This window comes from Cetorhinus maximus, chromosome 26 (genome assembly GCF_964194155.1).
Source record: "Cetorhinus maximus chromosome 26, sCetMax3.hap1.1, whole genome shotgun sequence".
Taxonomy (NCBI): domain Eukaryota; kingdom Metazoa; phylum Chordata; class Chondrichthyes; order Lamniformes; family Cetorhinidae; genus Cetorhinus; species Cetorhinus maximus.
In genome coordinates, this window is record NC_135904.1 from 27273011 (window position 1) to 27294957 (window position 21947).

The 21947-nt window shown below is 43.7% G+C and overlaps 1 long non-coding RNA gene across 1 annotated transcript in view; it reads right to left on the bottom strand.

The window, feature by feature from the left end:
* Positions 1 to 4305: 4305 nt before the first annotated feature.
* The window catches only part of LOC144668189 (uncharacterized), a 116825-nt gene continuing 99183 nt past the window's right edge, over positions 4306 to 21947 (bottom strand). The window contains exon 4 of the long non-coding RNA XR_013573450.1: positions 4306 to 5196. This is a non-coding gene — a long non-coding RNA (uncharacterized LOC144668189). The remainder of the gene's footprint in view (positions 5197 to 21947) is intronic.

A 21947-nucleotide genomic window follows, 5' to 3' on the forward strand; every position in this document is an offset into this window, starting at 1 on the left:
GTTTAAGTGGTTTTAACTGCTTGCATTCTATTATTTATACTTTAAAGGGCTTGGATGATTGACACTTTTATTTTCTCGTCCTGAAGTGACTTTTTTTTAACATTGTGAAAAGAAATGAATGAGTGGCTGCTTTCTTAAAGGTTTTTTTTTTGCACATCCTCCTGTCACTACAGTGATCATTGGTTCTGTACAGTGTGTAGTGGGTCAACGGGCATGGAAGTGCCACAGATTGGCATAGGGGGTATGAGTAGCCATGGGCATGGGTAGAAGGGTGGATCTTAACATTGGGGGTTTGAAGGGTGGATAGAGTGGCATAGCTTGGCATGCAAGGGCATCTGGGGCTACATTGTTGGGTGGGGGAACCTTACCTTGTCATAGGGGGCTTGAGGAGGACCTTTTGAACTCACATTTTAAAAGGTCCCCTCATGCAGACTAGGGTCCATGACTCTTCTGAGGTGCATGGCACCTCAATTCTTTAAAACCCCCTGGCCAAACACCATGAAAATTGCAGAGGACTAGGACATGCCTATCTCTGCAATGGAGCTGGCCAGATAAGAAGTTCAGGGTGTGGGCTTTTGAACAAAACCGGTGTGCACCCTTTATAGGCACTCTCGAAATTCAGACAGGCTGGGAGTGGGGTCGTGAATCCCAGACTCAGGACCTGCTCGTTTCTTTAAAGGGCTCCTGAATCATCCTGACTGGGTGAAAATCCAGCCCACTGTCCCAAACATATTTGTCACTGTGAAATTGGACACATCACAACAACTTAAAATAACTTTCCTCGATTATTGAGGAGTTAATAACAAGTAAATGCAGTATAAGGGTGTAGCACATATAGAGTTAATGTGGGACTGAGTACAGTATTGCCCACACAGTGACGTAAAAGAACACATGACCCGCACCTAGGGGTCAGTCTAGTGTTGAACAGAGCCGTGTGTACAAGGAAGCATGGAGACAGCTCCTAGCTTGAACGCTTTACGTATACAAATAGTTCTTACAGTTAATAAATACTTACAGTTAACCTACTTAAGATTATAAAGCCTTCATTAAGACCTACCGAATGGTACCCAACACCCTACAACAGTAACAGCTTAGTCAATAAGAGCTCTGCTAAACTGATATATACTGCTTTCAATGCTGATGAATAATTACAATTTGCATCAATTAAAGTAATACAGGGAGACGATTTCCTCTGGTCTCCATAGGATCATAAATATAGCAGAACTGCTTCCACCAATTGGTCTTTCCAGGGGAAATGCTCTATCTGAAAGTGATTACAAATTCAGTTGAAGCAGCTGAAAGGAGAAAGCTCCCCGTGTAATGCTTTAAGTCTGTCCATGGTTCAGCACTATTTCATCATAAGGTCATGGATTCAAGTCTCACTCCGGAGACTTGAGCATCTGTTCTGATATTTTGATGTAGTATTGAGGGAGAGTCGCACTATCACTAGGGGCTGTCTTTCAGGTGAGGTATTAAACTGAGACCGTGGTGCTCATAAAAGATCACATGGCACTGTAGGAAGAGAGGAACAGGAGTAAATCCTCCATCCCATTGAGCCTGTTCCACCCTTCAATTAGATCTTGGTTGATCTATATTTCAATTCCATCTACCAGCCTTGGTTCAGTAACCCTTAATACCCTTGCAAAGTAAAAATCTATCAATCTCAATTTTAAAATTTTCAATTGACAACCAATGCCCCACCCCCCACCAACCTTGCCCCCTAGTCTTAACAGCTCTCTGAAGAGAAAAGCTCCAAAGCTACTATTTCGAAGAAGAGCATATGAGATCTGATAATATTTATCCCTCAGCAAACATCACTGTTTGGTCATTATCGCATTGCTGTTTCTTGGACCTTGCTGTGTGCAAACTGGCTGCTACATTTCCTACATTACAATGGCTGGGGCCTTCTGTCCCCTCCTCTCAGCTGAAGCGAATGGAAGTTTGAATGGCCCACCGCACAGGGACTGGAAAATCCTGGCCAATGACTACACTTCAAAAATGCTTTGTTGACCATAATGAATTTTGGGTTTTCCTGAGGTGGTGAAAGGTGTCATATAGCTAACTACAAGTCTTTCTTTATCTACAAGAATGATCTGCACAGGTGTCACTTGTGACATTGTCAACCTTATAAGGGTTTGCCAAGTTTCCATAGGAGGCAAAGGAATGTGTCTTTGGCTCCTCATAGGTGACAAAAATTAAGAATTCCTGCTTTTGTAAAGTTTACATAACTGATCTTTAAAATAGGACCTGCTCCTTCTAGAAATGCAGAACAGAGGGCAGGCTGTCAGGAACAAATTATTGAAGGTTAAGGTGCTTTGATTGTACCATGAATTGGAACTTCTACTGTAAGAATCATAGCCAGTAATAGATGCTTGAGTCTCCGCATGGTCCTAAGATTCCTTTTAACGCCTTGAGAGTTGTGGCAGAGCAAATTTTCTACCTGTCCACCGATTCTAACATTAACTGGACAAAATCCAAGGGTCATGCCAATTGGCATTAGCTGCACTCCCTGGTGTCACTGGGGAATCCTGAGAGGGAGCTGGCAGACAGAGAAAATTGGCTATCGCACCTTGCCACAGTGTTAGCCAGGTCACGGGGTTTTGGTAAAGCCTCATACTTTAATTTTCTCCAGGTTTCCATAGTGTGAAACCAGCTTTGAAATTTCCTAACTCAGCCCACCCTACTCAACCCCTCCCCTCTTCAAGATACAGGTAATGATGGGAGCCAGGAACTTATGACACCCCAACGTTCCAGCATTGCCCAGGGCAGGGTTAAGGAAAATGCATTGTGTGAATTATTTTCCTTAGTTAAGTTGGACTGTAATATATCCCCTCATTTATGGATTGGCACATACATGCTCACATCCCAACTGCATTACAATAGCCATTGGGGCTGATAAAAGAGGTGGACCTCTGCTGGATCTGAGTTCCAACATGAATTCTGGGTTCCCATTGCATGATGCGATGCAGATTTATCCTTCCCAATCAGTACATTTTGGGATTTTTCTGCTTAATCTCTCATTAACATTCCTGTAGTTGTTTTCCTGGCATTGTCTGTTTATGAACAGCAATGTCATTACAGAAAAAAGTTGTGATATGAATTCTTTAGTCACCATTGGTCCTGAGGACACACCAGGAGCTGTGGCTGTATGGAGGCTTAGGCATTCAACCTGCACCATCTTAGCCCAGAAGGTGGACAAGAAACTGTGCACTGTGCTCTAAGGAACAAGAGCTGAAGGCAGCATTCTGAAAAAGGGAATATTTAGCCATATAGGCTAGTTATCTGACAAGTATTGTGCTATTTAGTGTTTTTTCTTGCTTCTATGAATTTTTTTTATTATAAATAAATTTGACACGTCACTTAGCCTGGACAATGTGATATGACGTAATGACTTTTTTCACCAAATATATCCACGGTAGATCAAGAGGGTGGCCTACCTGCTCCCCTGAAAACTATTTACTGTGGTTGGGGTTAATTGTTAGATCTGGGTTATACAAAATAAGGACATAGGTTTCGCTTTAATGGCAGACATGGCCTGCATATAGAAGATGCCATTAATCAAATTACACAAGAACATTTGTTATGGAAAGGTTTTTCTTATGCCTGATATTGTCAAAAAAACAACACATTTGAATAAATATAAAGACATATCAAGAACAGAAACGTTTACATACATATTTTCATTCTTACATAGTGAATTTCAGTAATACAGTACAAGCTCCCAGTTCTCAGGTGGATACACCTCCTTGTTCTAAACTAAGTAATTATTAGTAGCCTCACAACAATACTCTCCTTTTGTCTCTTGGTTATTGTTTATATTTATATTGAGGCAATTTTAATCTAACCCATGCAGTGGGAAGCTGAAGGGCTCCAAAGCAACATTGATTTTAGACCCTGTCCAATTTAACTCCCCATTGAGGTCAAGAAGAACGGTAACATTGGCTGCGGTGTAAAACCAGAACCCACATAATCCTGTAGGTTTCTTGCCTGGGGATTTAAATTAGAATGAGCCCCCGTGCCTCTCTTTCTCCACTTCAGCGTCTCCTACCCATCTTCCAGCTGGTGAGAGTCCCAACTGTTATAAACAGGTAAAGAAAAAGGTAACTATAATTACTCAGCATTAAGCATCACCAGAAAGAAACCCATGCTCGTAATCTCAGGCATGGAGAGCTGTTGCAAGTTAACTACAATTTCTCGAACACGATACGAAATCTAACTTGCTGAGGTAAGCAGGCTGGTGCATCATTTTTCTTGCTTGAGTGTTTCAGGAAGTATACACTGCAACTTGAGTATATATCCATCAAGTTTGTTTATTAACTGCAGTCTCATAATATATTGTACGTTCTCACAGAAGAGAGATGAGTACAATTTTAGTTGACTTTCTTTATCAATTTAAAGTCGCTCCAATGCCAGTGGAAGCTAGTTGTGCTGCCACAGTAAACAAATCCCTGATGTTGATGCACATTAAAGAAAGAGCAAAAGTGGATGAAAGCAATGTTTTTCCATGTCCCCATATCATTTGGCGAACAATTCTTCTGAACAGGTTGAGCCTAACATAAAAGCCTTTGCTCCTTTCTGTTTCCAGGCTCGATAATGGAACTGAAATGGTTCAAAAAACATCTGTAATAATAGAGGTTTGGCATCAAAAGAGGTGAGGCGACTTCAAAAAACAGCAAAAGTTTTGTGTGGGAGTGCTACTCAAGGGGCTGCTGTTCAGCTTTTAGTTGTCACTTTGAAGGGCTGAAAGGGAACAAACAAGCATGATCACTGTTGAACTCTGTAGTCAGAGTTACATGACAGCGAAGATGAAAAGAAGGCAGTTTGGGCTCTGTTGTAAAATATAAAAAGAGAGCGGTACCTCTACATTCACTAATTCTAGCTACAAGGTGCTTCAGACAGCACTTTCACTAATGGCAATAGAGACCTTAAGGCCACAAGACAAAACTTCTTGAAAAAACTGAGCCTACCAACAAGCAAGGAGCAAATGTTTTATGCTAGGTTCAACCTGTTAAGAAGAACTGCTCACCTAATGATGAAGGAGCACAGAAACACATTTTTTTTTTTCATTCACTTTTGCTTCTCCATTTTAATGTGTTTCCATATCAGAGGCTTGTCAATTAGAGGCTAGTTCTCCACCGCCACTGCAGCCTCTTTACGTGTGCAGAATCGCCATCCACAGAGTGATTCATCTTTGTCCTGCAAAAGAATACAGAAAATGACTGTATAAGTCAGAAGTGCTCTGAACATACAAGATACCTCACGCGCATGAAGATAGCTGACTGGAGTTACATTAACAGAATTGTTTTATTTTTGATCATGCTTGTTCTCTGGTATGGCGATGAGTTGATACCGAGGACTGGATTATTAACTAAACTGCGCTCCAATGGACTGCTGAGGGAGTGCTTCACAGTCAGAGCTGCTGCCTTTCAATTAAGATATTAAACTGAGGCCCCGTCTGCCCTCTCAGATGGACATAAAAGACCCTACAACACTATTATGAATAAGAAGCTAAGCGAATATTTATTCCTCAGCCAACATTATTAAAACACAACTATCTGGTCAACTATTATATTGCTGCTTATGGGATCTTGTTATGCACAAAATGGCTGCTGCATTTCCAACATTACAATGGTGACTACACCTCAAAAGTATTTCATTGGCCTTAAAGCACTTTAGGATGTCCTGAGGTTGTTTAAGGTGAAAATTCTTTCCTTGTTTTCATTGTACAGGCTGTCATTTGCTTATATCTCCATTAGTACAGGTTGGCATTAGAAAAAAATCCTGATGACTAGAATTCAGATACGTGCGAATGCATTTTGTGATCTTAAATCCAGTTTCTCATCGAATTTGTCTGCTGCACGAACTGATCATCTGGTTAATCCTTTTGAATCAACCCTGTTAACCATTTTCCCCCAGCTATGTGGAAAGCAGCAAGTCTTGGTACCTTTCTACAAGAAGGGTCAAAGTTAGACACTGATAAATAAACAGCCATCCAGCACAGTGCACTATTGGAGGTGCTGCCTATTGGTTGAGACATCTAGCATCACTACAGCCAAAACTTGTGGAAACTGTCACGAACAAAAGGCTATTAAACTACAACAAAGACATATTTAATTTGGAGCCAGGGTAAAACAGTTGCCTTCTAACACTATTAATCGGATAGCTCAGAATCTCTCAGTGCCTAACACTCCTAAAGTTGGACAAAAACAAAAAACTGCGGATGCTGGAAATCCAAAACAAAAACAGAACTACCTGGAAAAACTCAGCAGGTCTGGCAGCATCGGCGGAGAAGAGCACAGTTGACGTTTCGAGTCCTCATGACCCTTGAAGGGTCATGAGGACTCGAAACGTCAACTTTGCTCTTGAAGGGTCATGAGGACTCGAAACATCAACTTTGCTCTTGAAGGGTCTTGAGGACTCGAAATGTCAACTTTGCTCTTCTCCGCCGATGCTGCCAGACCTGCTGAGTTTTTCCAGGTATTTCTGTTTTTGTTTTGTCTCCTAAAGTTAGAGTTTGTTCGAAGCTTTAATAGGATCTGGCAGGCAGATTCACTGAGTGACTGTTGGCAGATATCGACCGTATCTGAGTGACTGTCGGCAGAAAACGAGCCTATAATTCTATGGAAAAAAAAAAATCAGGAACACTGCAGAAAATCATTTTATGTTTCACGGAGGGCCTGATCTTTAAAAGGGATCAAGGTTTTTGAGAGCATGAAGTCACATTTAAACTTGGATGCCAAATAAAGAATATTAAAGTCATTGTCAGCAGAAGAAAATGAGAAAACTCCTTTCCACAGTTAATCTGATTTTAAGCGACCTTGATACAATACCACAATAATCTAAAATTCACTCATAGATCAATGCTCAATTTTGAAGATTGTTGTCATCAGGAAATGGAGATGTCAGTCTCCAATAGAGGGCGCCCCTACCAGATACTCAGCAGGTCCGCTGACTGACATAAGGAGCAAATACAACTTTGATAAAGCCAGAAGTTGTGACAAATATAGGAAGTAGGGAAGAGTGCAGGTGGGCCAAGTCAAGTTACACAATCAAAAGAGCCACAGATCTGGAATGCAGCATTATTTTTCTTTCCACAACCTACCTCAGAGAAAACAATGCTAAACAACACAACCTTGTGGTGGAAAATCTCTCCAAATACTTCATAGTGTTAGATTGTTAATTGAAAATGCACAGAGCATTATTATGACAAACACCACTGAGATCAAATTGCTTATCTTTGCTCTTGCAGATTTAACTCTTTCATTTCTTGATTACTGGATGTTTTAAGAACAACTTTCAAGCTGTTAAAACAGCTAAGCAGTTTAAAGTTATTGCAGATAATATCACCACCCTTCCACACCTCTTTGTCCTTTTGTCCATGACATCTTTTGGCTATCTCCACCTATCACTGGCCCTCTATCCAGCTCTACCCACCACCCCCTCCCCCCCCACCAAACCAGCTTATATTTCACCTCTTTTCTATTTTTACTTAGTTCTGTTGAAGAGTCATACGGACTCGAAACGTTAACTGTGTTCCTCTCCGCAGATGCTGCCAGACCTGCTGAGTTTTTCCAGGTATTTTTATTTTTGTTTTACAGTTATTGCATATGGGTTTAAAAAGCAATCAGAAGGTTTCTTATTGAAATATACTCAGTTCTCAGCTCAAATACTGTGACACTGAAATTAAACCTAAACTTGTAGGGCTATGGGGTAAGAATAGGGGAGTGGAACTAATTAGATAGCTCTCTCAGAGTGTCGACCAGGCAAGATGGGTTGAATGGCCTCCTTCTGCACACAATGACTTAAGCAATATTGCCAATCAAACAGCAGGAACTGCAGGGTTGTAAGATAAATCCAGCAGTAGAAAAATCCCCTAAAATCAAAAATACTTTACTTCTATCTACACGTTTTATTTTTCCTTCATATTTGCTACCCCTGTTTTATATTATTTTTAACTTATATTAAATAGAAAGGACATAAAAATATTGAACTATATCACATTGCAAAGTGAGTTTTCTATTTCCTTTGCTTCCCAGTCCTGCTGTTCAATTTGGAGCAATGAGCAACATTGACAATTTGCCTCTGCATGTGACCAGAAGCTGGGCTCTTAAATTGAAACTCATATCATAGATACTTCAGTGTAACCTTTTGTATTGAATTAAACTACATTACCGAATACATTCCTTGCCTTGCATAACTGGTAGCTTGTCCATACATAGACATACTAACTTGTCTTTGATCTGCATTTTAGTTTTTAATACAGAATTCTCAGCATTGTCATGTTTTTCAAATTTTCTGGCCTAGTTTCCATTGGAATGGAACCAATGCAGAGTTGGATTCATTTTCAACACACAATTCTCAGGAAATTGTGGTGTAAGTGAATTGCACGATGATTCATCCTGCACCATAATTTGATTGGACTTTTCAAAAGGAAGAAGAAAACCTTGCATTTGGATAGCACCTTTCACAACCACTGGGCATCCCAAAGTATTTTGCAGCCTATGAAAACACCGTTGTAACACGGCAGCCAATTTGTGCACAGTAAGCTCCCACAAATAGTAATGTATAACCAAGCAGATGTTGATTGAGGAAGGGCCAGGACACCAGAGATAACTCGTTTGCAAAATAGTGTCAAAGAATCTATTACTTTCATCTGAGGGATATGTAAGGCCTTAATTTAATGCCTCTTCTGAAAGACAGCATCTCCAACAGTGCAGCACTCAGTGCCGCACTGGACTGTCAGCCTTGATTTTTGTTCTCAAGTCCTAGAGTGAGGCTGGAACCAACAACCTATTACAACAATACCCACGCCAAAATCCAGAGAAGTTCACCCATAACTCTGTATCCACAGGGTTTCTTACTGCTGCCACTTAGACTGGAAACTAATAGCGCAAATGAACAGTATTAAATTCCTCAGTTCAAAATCATTGTTTAAAGTAAAATAAGAGGCCGGATTTTCATCTCTTCATGGAGGCGGAAATTGGCTCGCAAAACACAGAACATCGTTTTTTTGTGACAGGAGAAACAATTTCCCTCTGCCTTTCAGACTCATGATATTTCCATGTGGCCTTTCTGCAGGTTGGAAATCTCTTAGGTACAAAAAGCAAACATACTTCTCGCAAGGTCAGCATCCCCATTGTGAGGACCACAGAATGGGTAATCTGAAGGGATTATGGAGAGGCAAAGAGGGTGGATGCGGGGGGAGGGAGGGTGGCAGGTGAATGGGATGAAGTAGGGGGTTCAGCTACCCTGTAAATAATGTTGAGAATTGGGCTATTGCGCTCAAGAACCAAGCTAGGACTTTGAACCAACATGCCTCCTCCCACACTCCACTATGGTAATCAAACTGCACTGTGAGCCAGCAAAGAGACTAGGGCCATTGACAAGGGGTGGTATCAAGGAACCTTAGCAAAACTGGAGTCAATAGGAATCTGGGCAAAACTCTCCGCTGGTTGGAGTCATACCCAGCACAAAGGAAGGTGGCTGTAGTTGTTGGAGGTCAATCATCTCAGCCCTGGGGCATCACTGCAGGAGTTCCTCAGGGTAGTGTCTTCGGCTTAACCATCTTTAGCTCCTTCATCAGTGACCTTCACTCCAAAATAAGGTCAGAAGTGGGGAAGCTCACTGACGATTTCACAATGTTCAGCACCATTCGTGACTCCTCAGATACTGAAGCAGTCCATGTCCAAATGCAGCAAGACCTGGACACTATTCAGGTTTTGGCTGACAAGTGGCAAGTTACATTCGCACCACACAAGTGCCAGGCAATGACCGTCTCCAACGAGAGAGAATCTAACCATCTCCCTTGACATTCGATGGCATTACCATGAATCCACTGCTATCAACATCCTGGGGGTTACCATTAACCAGAAACTGAACTGGTCCAGCCATATACATACTGTGGCTACAACAACAGGTCAGAGGCTGGGAATTCTGCAGAGAGTAACTCACCTCCTGAACTCCCCAAAGCCTGCCCATCATCTACAAGGCACAAGTCAGGAGTGTGATGGAATACTCTCCGCTTGCCTGGATGAGTGCAGCTCCAACTACACTCAAGAAGCTCGACACCATCCAGGACAAAGCAGTCCGCTTGACTGGCACCCATTCACCACCTTCAACGTTCACTCCCTGGGGTCCCAGTGTGGCAGCGGCACAAGTTATGCTTGTAGAACCCAGAGGAGCATTCCCTGGTCCAAATAATATTATATAGAACTTACTTTTTTGGAATACCTTTGGCTGTGCCACCAGTAAATCTGGTCCAAGGGTTCGTGAAACATGTTTTGACCAATGCTTTCTTAAAGTGACATTCAGAGTATGTTGTTGGACCTTGATTTTCATATCAAAAGAAGTTTACTACCAGAAGCAGCCTGTGCCTTTGTACACCCAGTGATAGCCCCTTGTAAAAAATTGGCAACATCCAGACCATCAGCATTAATTGGATGGTAATCCTAACAGCCCTATTTTGAGGTAATTAGCACCCATTAAAATCAATTTGACTAGTTAAAACTGCCCCAGATAGGTCTTGCTTTGGCTGATTTAGACAATAAAGCAATATGACATTGGCGAATTAGGGATATTTGTTTTTTTTGGGGGGTGGGGTTAGGGTTGAGGCCTTTTTTTGGGCAAAGTTTACCCCTATGCACACTACATCAAACTCGCCAGTGCTTGGTATAGGCTCCAAGCGCCAGGAATGGGAAGTATATTGTTTCTTAGCATTTACATCCTTTTGATGAGCACATAATTCACTTTTTAAGAAAGAGTCTCTCAAGATGAAGCCTAAAGCCCGCAGCTATCCTTCAAGACTTACTTCATCAAATACTATTTCAAATCACAAATTTAACTACATTGTTATTTTCTGGAGTTTTTTTGTACTTGTAATTGACCTTGCCTTCCACCCAGGGAAGATCTTACCATTGTAAGAGGATGAAGACACAACTACTATTCAAAGAATATGTTTAGTTTGTCCATAATGGTGCCTAAACATGGTTGAAACTTCTACATTATGGTAAAGTGGAGCGCTATGTACCTTGAAGAGAATGTAGTTAGTTGACCATGTGACTGTATTGACCAATCACTACACAGCACAGGCTTCTTGGGTAACTGTAAGTCCAGAGCTGGAGGTGATTGAAGAAGCACATATGGGTCTGCACCTTCCGGTCGGTGAGTGGGGGGCGGAGCCTACTCGCCGACGTGTAAAATGACGCCAGGTGAAGTCGGGCGGGCGTACCCACATCACCCCATGACATTTACTTTCTCAGGTCGCGCCCGCCGACCTGTCAGGGGCCTATTAAGGCCATTAAAAAAGTAATTAACATCATCAATGGACCTTAAGGTTGGCGGGCAGGCCGGGAGCCCTGGCGGGCTTCTGAAAAAACATGAGACCTCATCCACAGGCGGGATGAGGTTTCATGAGGGATTTAAAAATTTCAGAATATTTTAAAATTAAAGTTATGTCCCAACACATGTCCCAACACATGTGACAGTGTCACATGAGGGGACATGGCAGCAAAATTTTTTTCTCATCTTTATTTAATGTTTCAAACCTGCGCCGATCTCCCAATCTTGGCACAGTTTTACCATCGCCACTGTGGTATAGTTCTTCTGAGACACAGTTCAACGTAACATCACTTCAGAGGCAGAAGAAGAGAGGCTTAACCTGTGCTGGCTGCACTCGAGGAATCCTAGGGCCTTGAGGGATAAGAACTTTCCATGTTGTCTTCACTGCTTTTGTTGAGTATATGTAACATCTTGCTGAATAAATTCTGCTTGGCTCATGAATACTAATTATTCGTACCTTGTTAGCTCAGGCAGAACTGAGGACCCCATTGTTATAAATTAAGAATTTGAAACTTAGATATTTTAACCTCAAAACCCCTGAAGCTTACACCTCACCACCCAGGGCTGGCAGAAGCAGGCTGGGGAGGAGGGATGTTGAGGAGGGAGTGGCGGGGGGAGTGGTGCAGAGCACTTCCTGCCTGTTTTGGGCACCACAGGGAAACCTTGGACTACACCTTATGTCACTTCAATCCTCATAATCAGACTTTTCCTCACAGACATTCATACCTCAAACAACATATTGACCGCTGCCAAAATAGCATGGGGAAATCTATCAGAAAAAATCTAAAGCTGGACAGCAAGGCTGCAATCTTTACAAATCACATTTAGATGACAACTCTGCTTACTACTAATTGTCCATTGTCCTCTGTTACTTGTATGCAGATTATTCCTCAATAGGTAATATGGTCACGTTTCAAAGCAGATGGAATGCACAGCACAGAAACAGCCCAACTGGCCCATTTTTGTTGCTACATGCGCCACCCCCCCCACATTCATCTTTGTTTAACCTTATCAGTCTATCCTCCTATTCCTTTTTTCCTCATAAGTTTATCTACTTTCTCCCAAAATGCACGGATGCTATTCTCAGTGTGGTAGGAAATTTCACATTCTTTGGGTAAAGATATGTTTCTTGAATTCTTTATTGGATTTATTAATGACGATCTTATATTTTGACCACTCGTTTTGGTTTTGGCCACAAGTAGCACAAAAGAATGATGTAATGGTAGCATTCCACAAGTCAGACGGTAAAGAGTTTGAGTCCCGCTGCAGACAGCCTCAGTGGGTGGAGACTTATACTAATCTGGTGTGTAATATATTTTTAAGACGAATGTTGTAATCGAAAATCACATGATCTTGGTGTCCAATAGCAGAGTAGCACGGGCTACCTCTGTGGTCAGTAGTCTTGAGTTAGAGTCTAACGTGTAAAGACAAAGTTTTGAGTTGTAAGCCCACAAGTGTAGCTGCTGAGTTCCTTTTGTAAATAAACAGAATGTATTTTTTCTAAGAATGGTTGACTGATCTTCTCTGTCTTGGTACCAACTCGATCATCTCGAAACAAGTGTGCAACCCAGATCCTTAAGTCCCAACAAACCAGGGTACAGAATCCAACAAGACAACAATAGGATTCCTGATGATCAAAAGGGGGACTTGTGTCCGGAAAGAGTGAGCACTGGCTCAATGGTGGTATTCCTGCCTCTAAATCAGAAGCATTAGGTTTGGACCCCACCCCAGATAGCACCCCATCAAAAAGGATAAGTTGGGTCTTTAGCCTCAGTTGCAGCCCACAGAGGAAGAGGTACTCCAAAGATCAAAACTGGAAGGAAGACAACAGGAAGCCACCTCTGCTACTCTACTCTACTCTATTAACCGGTTCAAGAATTCACCTGCAAAACTCAAGTTAGGACTTGCCCAAGTCCAGAATACAAAGGATGGACTACAACTTTTAAGGTATTATGGAAAATGGTGGATATATTCAATTAGTTAAATCACTACTTTGATGATTTTTTTATTCACTGGCTGGGCCAGTGCTGATCCCTAATTGCCCTTCAGAACAGATTGGCTTGCTAGGCCATTTCAGAGGGTATTTAAGAGTCAACCACATTATTGTGGGTCTGAAGTCACATGTAGGCCAGACCAGGTAAGGACAGTAGATTTCCCTTCCCTAAAAGACATTAGAGAACCAGATGGGTTTTTTATTAGACACTTAATTCCGGATTTTTTCATTAAATTCAAATTTCACCATGTGCCGCGGTGGGATTTGAACCTGGGAAGTACTATTCCAATGACAATCCCACTACCCCACCACCTCCCCTAATGCAGTAGCATTAGTAATACAAATGGCCTTGCAGTATATTTTGTTCAAATCAACATATGGGTCTGTGCCGCTGTAGGGGTTTAGATATTCGGTGGTGAAATAATCTACATTTATCTACATTAACTTGTGAACTTCTGTACGGTGTTGCAATATTTATTTGAACATGGAATGAAGGCTGCAAACAGATTCTTTTGGACTCTACAGTTGATTAGATTTTAATGGAAAATGTGTGAAGGTACAAAACAATATAGGAGTACTTTTTTAACCTTCGGCAATAATCTCTCTTTCTTTAATATCCAGTTGCTAGGACACCAAAGCACTATTTTGTGATTTAACCTCCTGCAGCATCAATGTGCTCCACTTTTGCTAAAACGTTTAAGTAGCTGAATGAGGTCAACACGAGGAGATAGCTCCACGAATTGCGAGAATTATTGTTTAATGTGGCTTACACAACTAGAATTCAGACATGCCAGCTTTAATTATGATTCATTTACAAACATACAAAAGACGAAAAGCCCAGACTCATTTTCTTTTGAAACCCCAATATTCTTTGCTTACTATCATTCTCCAGGATAAATTATCCTTTTCAAATGCTCATTAACTGACAGAAATGTGCACTGTCGCACGCAGTGCGTGAAAAGAGCCCCATCCATGATATCTTCTGATCTAATAACCTCCAATTTAGAAATAATTTGATATCATTCACACCACTGTACTTTGTTTCATAAGTTGCCAATAGATGAGAAGGTAACCAAACTTACTAGGCCTCACTGGAGTGCGCAATTATAACATTATATTATAAAATTACAGTATACATTTCATTTCCCAAACCAAAGGTTTCATTTTTTTAAATAGTGTGGTCACCGACCATGTGAAATTAGCCTGTGTGACTGCACCAGGTTGCCTTGCCCCGAACTGCCACATTATAAGAAATGAACTAAATGGCATAAACCTATTGCTCTTGTCAATCTACAAACATAGAGGAATCCTTGGGTCACTCCTCATCAAGCAATATCAGCAGTTGCTGGAGGAGGGCTTGTAAATTGCTGAGATTGGTGTGCAAATGAAAGTTAAAAGAAAAAAATCAGAATGAGCAGTCCTTTGTTGAAGGGACAGAACATTCTGTTACCTGGCAACTGGGTTCAACTTGAATTAATTGAATAACCACGGTGGGGATGGGAGGGCAGTTGGGTTTTTTATGATATTTATGATTTTTCAGCACATGAGCAGCCTCAGACGATTAGAGTACAGAAGGTTAGTAGGAGGATAGTGTGTAATGAGATTACTAATATCCAGTAATCTCTGCCACAGAATTCAAGCAGTACTTTGATTTGGACTTGTTTCCTCGTGGGCAGCTCAAGAGCAAGATTTGTAGAAGTGTGGAGTTCATTGCCTGCCACCTTTTTGATCAGGCAATGGTAGCTGATGCATGGAATCTACAAAAGGAAAGGATATGCCAAAATACTTCTGTTTTTAAATGAACACTACCCAGGCAATTTATACTTTTATTTGTTCTTAGTTTGTATGGAGAAGCCAGCATTTGTTGCCCATCCCTAATTGCCCTTGAACTAAGTGGCTTGCTAGGCCATTGCAGAGGGCAGTTAAGAGTCAACCACATTGCTGTGGGGTCTGAAGTCACATGTAGGCCAGATAGGTAAAGACAGCAGATTTCAGTAGGCAGCCAAATATGTTTTTACAATTGATGATAGCAGTTGCATGACAACCATTACTGAGACTACCTTTCAATTCAAGGTTTATTAATTGAATTTAAATTCCACCAGCTGGTGGGACTTGAACCCATACTCCCACAGCCTCAGCCTGGGGCCTCTTGATTACCAGTCTAGCGATATTACCACTACGCCATCTTCGCCCCTCAAGTATGATAAGCTGAGTAGAAACAGGCTCTCAAGTAGCTTCTGGCCCTGTGCATTGAGCTGTAGCTGGGCAAAGTCATGAGAGTGTCCAAAAGAAAGCTGGTCTCCACAGAACAGCAGCGTTCACAGAATCACAGAATTGTTACTGTGTAGAAGGAGGCCATTCAGCCCATTGTGTCTGCACTGGCTCTCTGAACATTTTAACTTAGTGGCAATCTCCTGCCTTTTCCCCGTAGCCCTGCACATTGTTTCTATTTAAATAATCATCCAATGCCCTCTTGCATGCCTCAATTGAACCTGCCTCCAGCACACTTCCAGGCAGTGCATTCCAAACCCAAGCCACTCGCTGTGTGAAAAAGTTTTTCTAACCTCGCATTTGCTTCTTTTGCCAAACACTTTAAAGCTGTGCCCTCTGGTTCTCGATCCGTTTACGAGCAGGGACAGTTTCTCCCTCTCTCCTCTGTCCAGACCCCTCATGATTTTGAAAACTTCTATCAAGTCTCCTCTTAGCCTTCTCCTCTCCAAGGAAAACAGTCCCAAATTCTCTAGTCTTTCCTCATAACTGAAGTGTCTCATCCCTGAAGCCATTCTCGTAAACCTCTTCTGCACTCTCTCTAATGCGTTGACATCCTCCCTGTCAAGTATTGGGGCAAACCCCCAGCTGAATCACAAGCTGATTCAGGAACACTCTGAACCTGCTCCCAACCATTAGTACATCAGATAGGGGTAATAAGACGGAACGACCATGCACTTTAATATCAAACACCCTGAATGCACATTAGGTTCAACAAATGCTACAGCGTCCTTGTTATCCTCTAGAACAAAACCTGGGCAGTTTATTTACTTTCAAAATTTATGACTTTGAACCTAATCACACAAAGAATGAATGATTATTTATCACAAAAACTCAATGAAATATAAAAAGTCTCAAGGATACATTTAATCAGAACTCGGTGTACTCCTCCTTGCACTGAATGTTGAGCAGCAGCTAGCTCATTACTATCATTCTCAACCTTTTTCTCCTGTACCCAAACTTGTTGTGAGGGATTGGAAAACAGTCTTGTTTGTAATAAAAAATTTACTCGAGACATGTTATAGTTATGCCATTTTGGTAGCTAGCCAGCTGTATTTGTGTGCCTCTGGAATATACTTTACGTGTTTTAATGTCACTTCAACACAGGCAGAGGAGTCACCCCTGTCTCAACGTACTGCCTAACAAGTTTTAGTTGCCAAGTGCACACACATGACAGAATCACTTAATATTAATGAGCTGGCTACAAGGAGACAGAGCTAACTGCATGGGATTGCCAGCCCACCATTAAGGGAAATGTAGCAGCACTCTATAACAAGAATTGCATTGTCCCATAGGTGTAAATACTGCACCAGGAAATCCTGTCAAGTTGACTGTTTTTGACAGCTTTTGCAATTGGGAAGGTAGGATTTTTTGATCTTACTTTATTCCAAACTGGCTTTCTAAGCAATGAAGATCTAAAACTGGGACTCTGCCTCACAGGTTTTTTTTAGTTAGTTGCCAGGCAGTTGATGTGCTGGCACGCACGGAGACACTTCATGAACATCTGATTTCATATGGAACTTTTACATCGCCAGTAGGCGTTTCAAGCTATGAGAATAATGGAAGTTTTGAGCCTTTTCTTGTCTTGGAGCAGATTTGAGCCATATTGTATTTTTTCTATATGCGGACATTTGGCTTTTGCTTCAGCTAACTGTTTCTAAAAAAAAACCTGATTTGTCCTTTGTAGAGGGGATATGCGATATCTGAAAGTGTTATACATCCCGTTGGTCAGACAGGCGAGGGGAGTACAAGGTATCCTGTACTATTTACAAGCAGTTTATCAAGAGATTATGATGTTTATTGATCAACTGAGGATTCCCACACTAGAAGTTTGGATGAATCAAGGAGCAGAATTTTACACCGGCAGAATTTTACTCTCCCACCGAAGTCAATTGACATTTGAATAGCTCGCCCCAATTTATCGACACCACCCATGCCATGACTTGGTCATAAAACTCCGCTCAAGGGCTTGCCTGCGGGAATAATGCTTTGCCCACAGTGCCCATAGGAAAGTGTCTGCTGACTGCAGCCCAAATGATAGCCATTTTCCACCAGCTTCTCCAATGCCACCTCCCAGAAAGATAGATATGTCTTTTTCAAGGGCTTTGCTGCATGGTATGCAGAGCACCATTACTATTCTCCAGAGTCATGCTCTTGACTTGTAATCCCTAGAGAATAGAAGATTGAAGGAGGAGAAATGGATAGCAGGAGTCTGGAATTCTCTGCTCCAAAAGGATGCTGGAGACAAATGAAGCTTTCAAGACTGCAATCTATCGATTTTTATTAGGGGTGGAGCTAAGGTGTGTAAATGGAGTTAAGGTACAAATCAACAATGATGTCATGTTCCAGCATATTATGGGCTTTCAGTCAATACTTTATATTTTTAAACGCCACCAAAGGCACAAAAAGATGGCCGCCTGAGGATCACTTGACTTCTCTTGTAGATTGGAACCCTCCCCTGTCTCAAGAGGGAACAAAAGGACCTTTCCAGACTGATGTTGACTCAATGGGCAGAATTGGCTCAGATTTGCACTAAGTGCGGTAGCAGGCGGGAAAATGAACATTTTGCATGTTGGCCGCAATGGCAGCTTTTCACGCCATTTCATCCCGATCCTGCCTTATTAATCATGTATTCCCGGGAAACATGCCATTTCACTGATGGGCGGCCTCCGATTTGCCCACCACACTGTCACCTTGTCGCTACCTCACACCAGGCACCATAGTTAAAATGCAGCAATTATGCACACCTTTCAGTGCTTCCAGCCCAGGACAGCTGCACAGGAAGACGTGGCCATGAAAGGCAAGAAGACTACAGCCCCCAATTCAGTGACATATCCCTGGAAAAGTCTTTGTATGCCATGGAGGCCCGCCATGATGTCCTCTGTCCCTCCTTTGGCCACAGAAGAGGCAGCAACTTTACCAATCTGGCTTGGAAGGCAGTGGCTGCAGTGGTCAGTGCCAATGCCCTGCAAAAGAGGACAACCACCCAGTGCCAAAAGAGGATGAATGATCTCTTCAGTTCCACCAGGGTAAGAGTCTTCTCATCACTCTCAGCTCACACACTCACAAACCCATCAGACATCCAAAGGGATTTCACTCACTGCCAGTTCAAGGGACAACAATATTCACTCTCTCACACATACCTTCATTTTCCTCATCCCGTTCATGGGACCATTCACCACACGCACATGCCAGGCATACTTATCATCTGGCCTGGCAGGTGTTCTGCTTACACCCTCTCCATCTGTCTTCATGCAGGACAAGCTGGCACACAACAAAAGGCAGAGGTTGCAGACTGGATAGAGGAATGTCTGAATTCCAGGTCCTCACAGACTTTGAAAACAGAGCCATCCAGCTGGCTGGCGAGGATCTGGACTGGTCCTGTGCTGATGGTGAGGTCGGCGCTGCTCTACCAAGTGAGGATCCAGCAGTGAAACAGTCATCAGGCAACCATGCTGTGAGTGATGTGTCCTCCTTCACGGGCCACTACCATGCTAATTACCTCTCCTTGCTTTCACAGGCACATCTGGGAAACAGCCGAGGGAGCCCATAACCCAGGTCCTTGACTCAAGCCTCAAAGGCACCTCAGAAGAAGAATCTTTTGATATCCTCATTGAAAACCCATTACAGCACTAACCCACACCCTCCACCAATGCAGAGACACACACCTCGGTGGGACCAAGCTTTAAAGTTGTCTCAGGGTCACAATCTGGTGAGCACATCGTGCTGCCTGATGCACTGCAGGCGGCGGTAGGGACTTCCCAGTTGTTCGGCACTTGGAGGAACGCTGGAGGCCAGACATCTGCTGAGTCTGAGTCAGATGAGGAGCCTCTGGACTCGGTCCTACCTCAAAGGCAAACACGGAAACATCCGGAAGGGATGTCTGCTACACTCCTCAGATTGAATGATGCGATGGAGGAGTCCGTCCGCCTTCAGCCTGAGGTGATAGCGCCGGCATGCCAACATATCGAGGTCAGCACTGGTAGGATGGCAGTCGCCATGGAGACCTTGGCCCAGGACATTGGTCCTGCACTGCTGTGTGGGCTGAACTCCTTCGCTGACTCTATAGCTGGTCTCCAACAGTGGCAATGCGAGAGGGGTGCAGGGCAGCTCAATCTCACTCCAGCTTCCCCTTGTCCTCAAGGAGTCAACCAGGGGCCCTCGAGCACCCGTAGGGAGGAAGATCAGCAGGTGCACACCCTGGGGCCATCCACCCAGGTGAGTCCGGAAGTTTCCAACCCATCCGAATCCCCTCTTCCTGTGACCCCAGCAAATCCAGCTCCACAGGCCAAGGAGAGTGCCAGACCCACACAGCAGGACCCCAAAAAGGGGCCGGGGCCTGACAGGTCTCAGCCTTCCAGAGAACGCTCGTCAAGGTCATCACATAGAGGCCATAGCAGTCAGCAGGCTGCCTCCACCTCCGCTGTGGATGTCGAGGAAGCGCCAAGACATAGTGGCAGGGACAGGAAGGCTAAGAAGATATTGTTACACAGCGTGGGCACAGGTGTTAATCACTTGTACATAATGTTCTCTTTGTTAATAAAGACTGTCTTCTTGCCTTTGGCTTCTGGTTCTGATGAGCAGTGTTTATATCATTCAGATGTGAAACCTTAGGCCCTGCACAAGAGAAAGGCAAGTGTTTCAGTCCAGACCCTCACCCCTGTGCCTTGTGCAACCTTCCCAGCCCACTGATGGCGTGTCTTCACTGTCACTGGACACATCAGTCATGCCTGCACCTCGATGGGGCTTATCATTGCTGCCAGAATGTCCTGAGCCAGCGGCACAGAGTTCCATCATTCTCTCTGTGTGCTCTCAGCACCTTTGAGGTGTGGCTGGTCCCCCATCTCTTCAGCACCTGCGTCTGATAACCGGTGTGGACCTGAAGAGTTCAGCTCACGAAGGATGCCATAGGATCAGGAGAAGTTAAAGCTTCCCTGCTGCATCTCCATGATATGGTCCTGTTCACAGAGTGCAAGCGATCTGCTACCAGACAGACAGGAGTCAGACATTCATTTAAGGTGTGTGACGATCTATGGAGTGTCCCCAATGCATGTCGTCATCATCCTCCTGGAATATAGGGACTATGGGCATCTGCTGCATCTCCATGACAGGAGCCTTATCACAGAGAGTATTTGCACTGCCATCAGCCAGAAAGGAGCTAAACGTTCATAGATACAATGTGAGGATCTATGGTGTCTCCTCACTGCATGTCGTCATCATTCTCCACCAATCTAGCAGCTGAGAGGGCCTCACGAGCACAGCTGCCTTGTCTGACCAGTGTCATCACTGTCATCCTCGTCTTCGAGGACCTCCTCACCCTCATCACCTTCAGCATCCTCCTCATCAGAGGAGATGTGCAGCTCCTCCATCTCCTCCTCAGCCAGCTCCTCTCCCTGTTGCAGCGCCAGGTTGTAAAGGGCCCAGCAGGCGATGATGATGCGTGACACCCTCTGTGGACTGTATTGCAGGGCTCCACCAGACCGATCCAGGCACTGGAACCTCATTTTCAACATCCCGAAGGTTTGCTCCACCAAGGTGCAAGTTGCAGCATGAGCCTCATTGTACCTTCACTCTGCTGCAGTCTGAGGCCACAGCAGAGGTGTCATCAGCCACGTCCTCTGCAGGTAGCCCTTGTCCCCAAGGAGCCAATTCTGCAGCCTCTTTTAGCCCTGGAAGAGGTCTGGGACCTGAAACCTACTGAGAATGTAAGAGTCGTGGATGCTCCCTGGGAACCATGCGCAGGCCTGCAGGATGCGTTTGTGGTGGTCGCGCACCAGCTGCACATTCAGCGAATGGAAGCCCTTGAGAGTGACATAGTTGACCGTTTGTTGCGACGAAGATCTGAGTGCCACGTGAGTACAGTCAATGGCAGCCTGAACCTTTGGGAAACCTGTGATCTGGGCAAATCCCAGTGCTCTTGCTTCCTGGCTTTCCTGGTCCCGGGCGAAATGGGCCAAGTTGTGTACCTTCACGACGATGACGTCCGTGAACTCATGGATGCGTTTGTGGGTGGATGCTTTTGATATCCCACAGAGGTCACCTGTGGAGCCCTGAAAGGAGCCACTTGCATAAAAATTGAGCGCCATGGCTGCCACTGGCAGTGCATGTCTTCCATATCCCCGTGGTGCCAAATCCTGCAGCAGGTGGCAGATATGACTGACCAGTTTCCTGATCTTCGGTGACACTGGTTCCCACTCATCTGCAGGAATGACAAGTGCCATCTATAGACCCTGGGTCTAGCTAAGCACCAACAACAACGGCTCACTGTGGCTCTTCAGCAGTATGAGTGGCAGTCCCAGCCGCCCCCTTATTCCTGAGGGTGCTGCTCCTCCCTCTGCCCAGCCAGGCG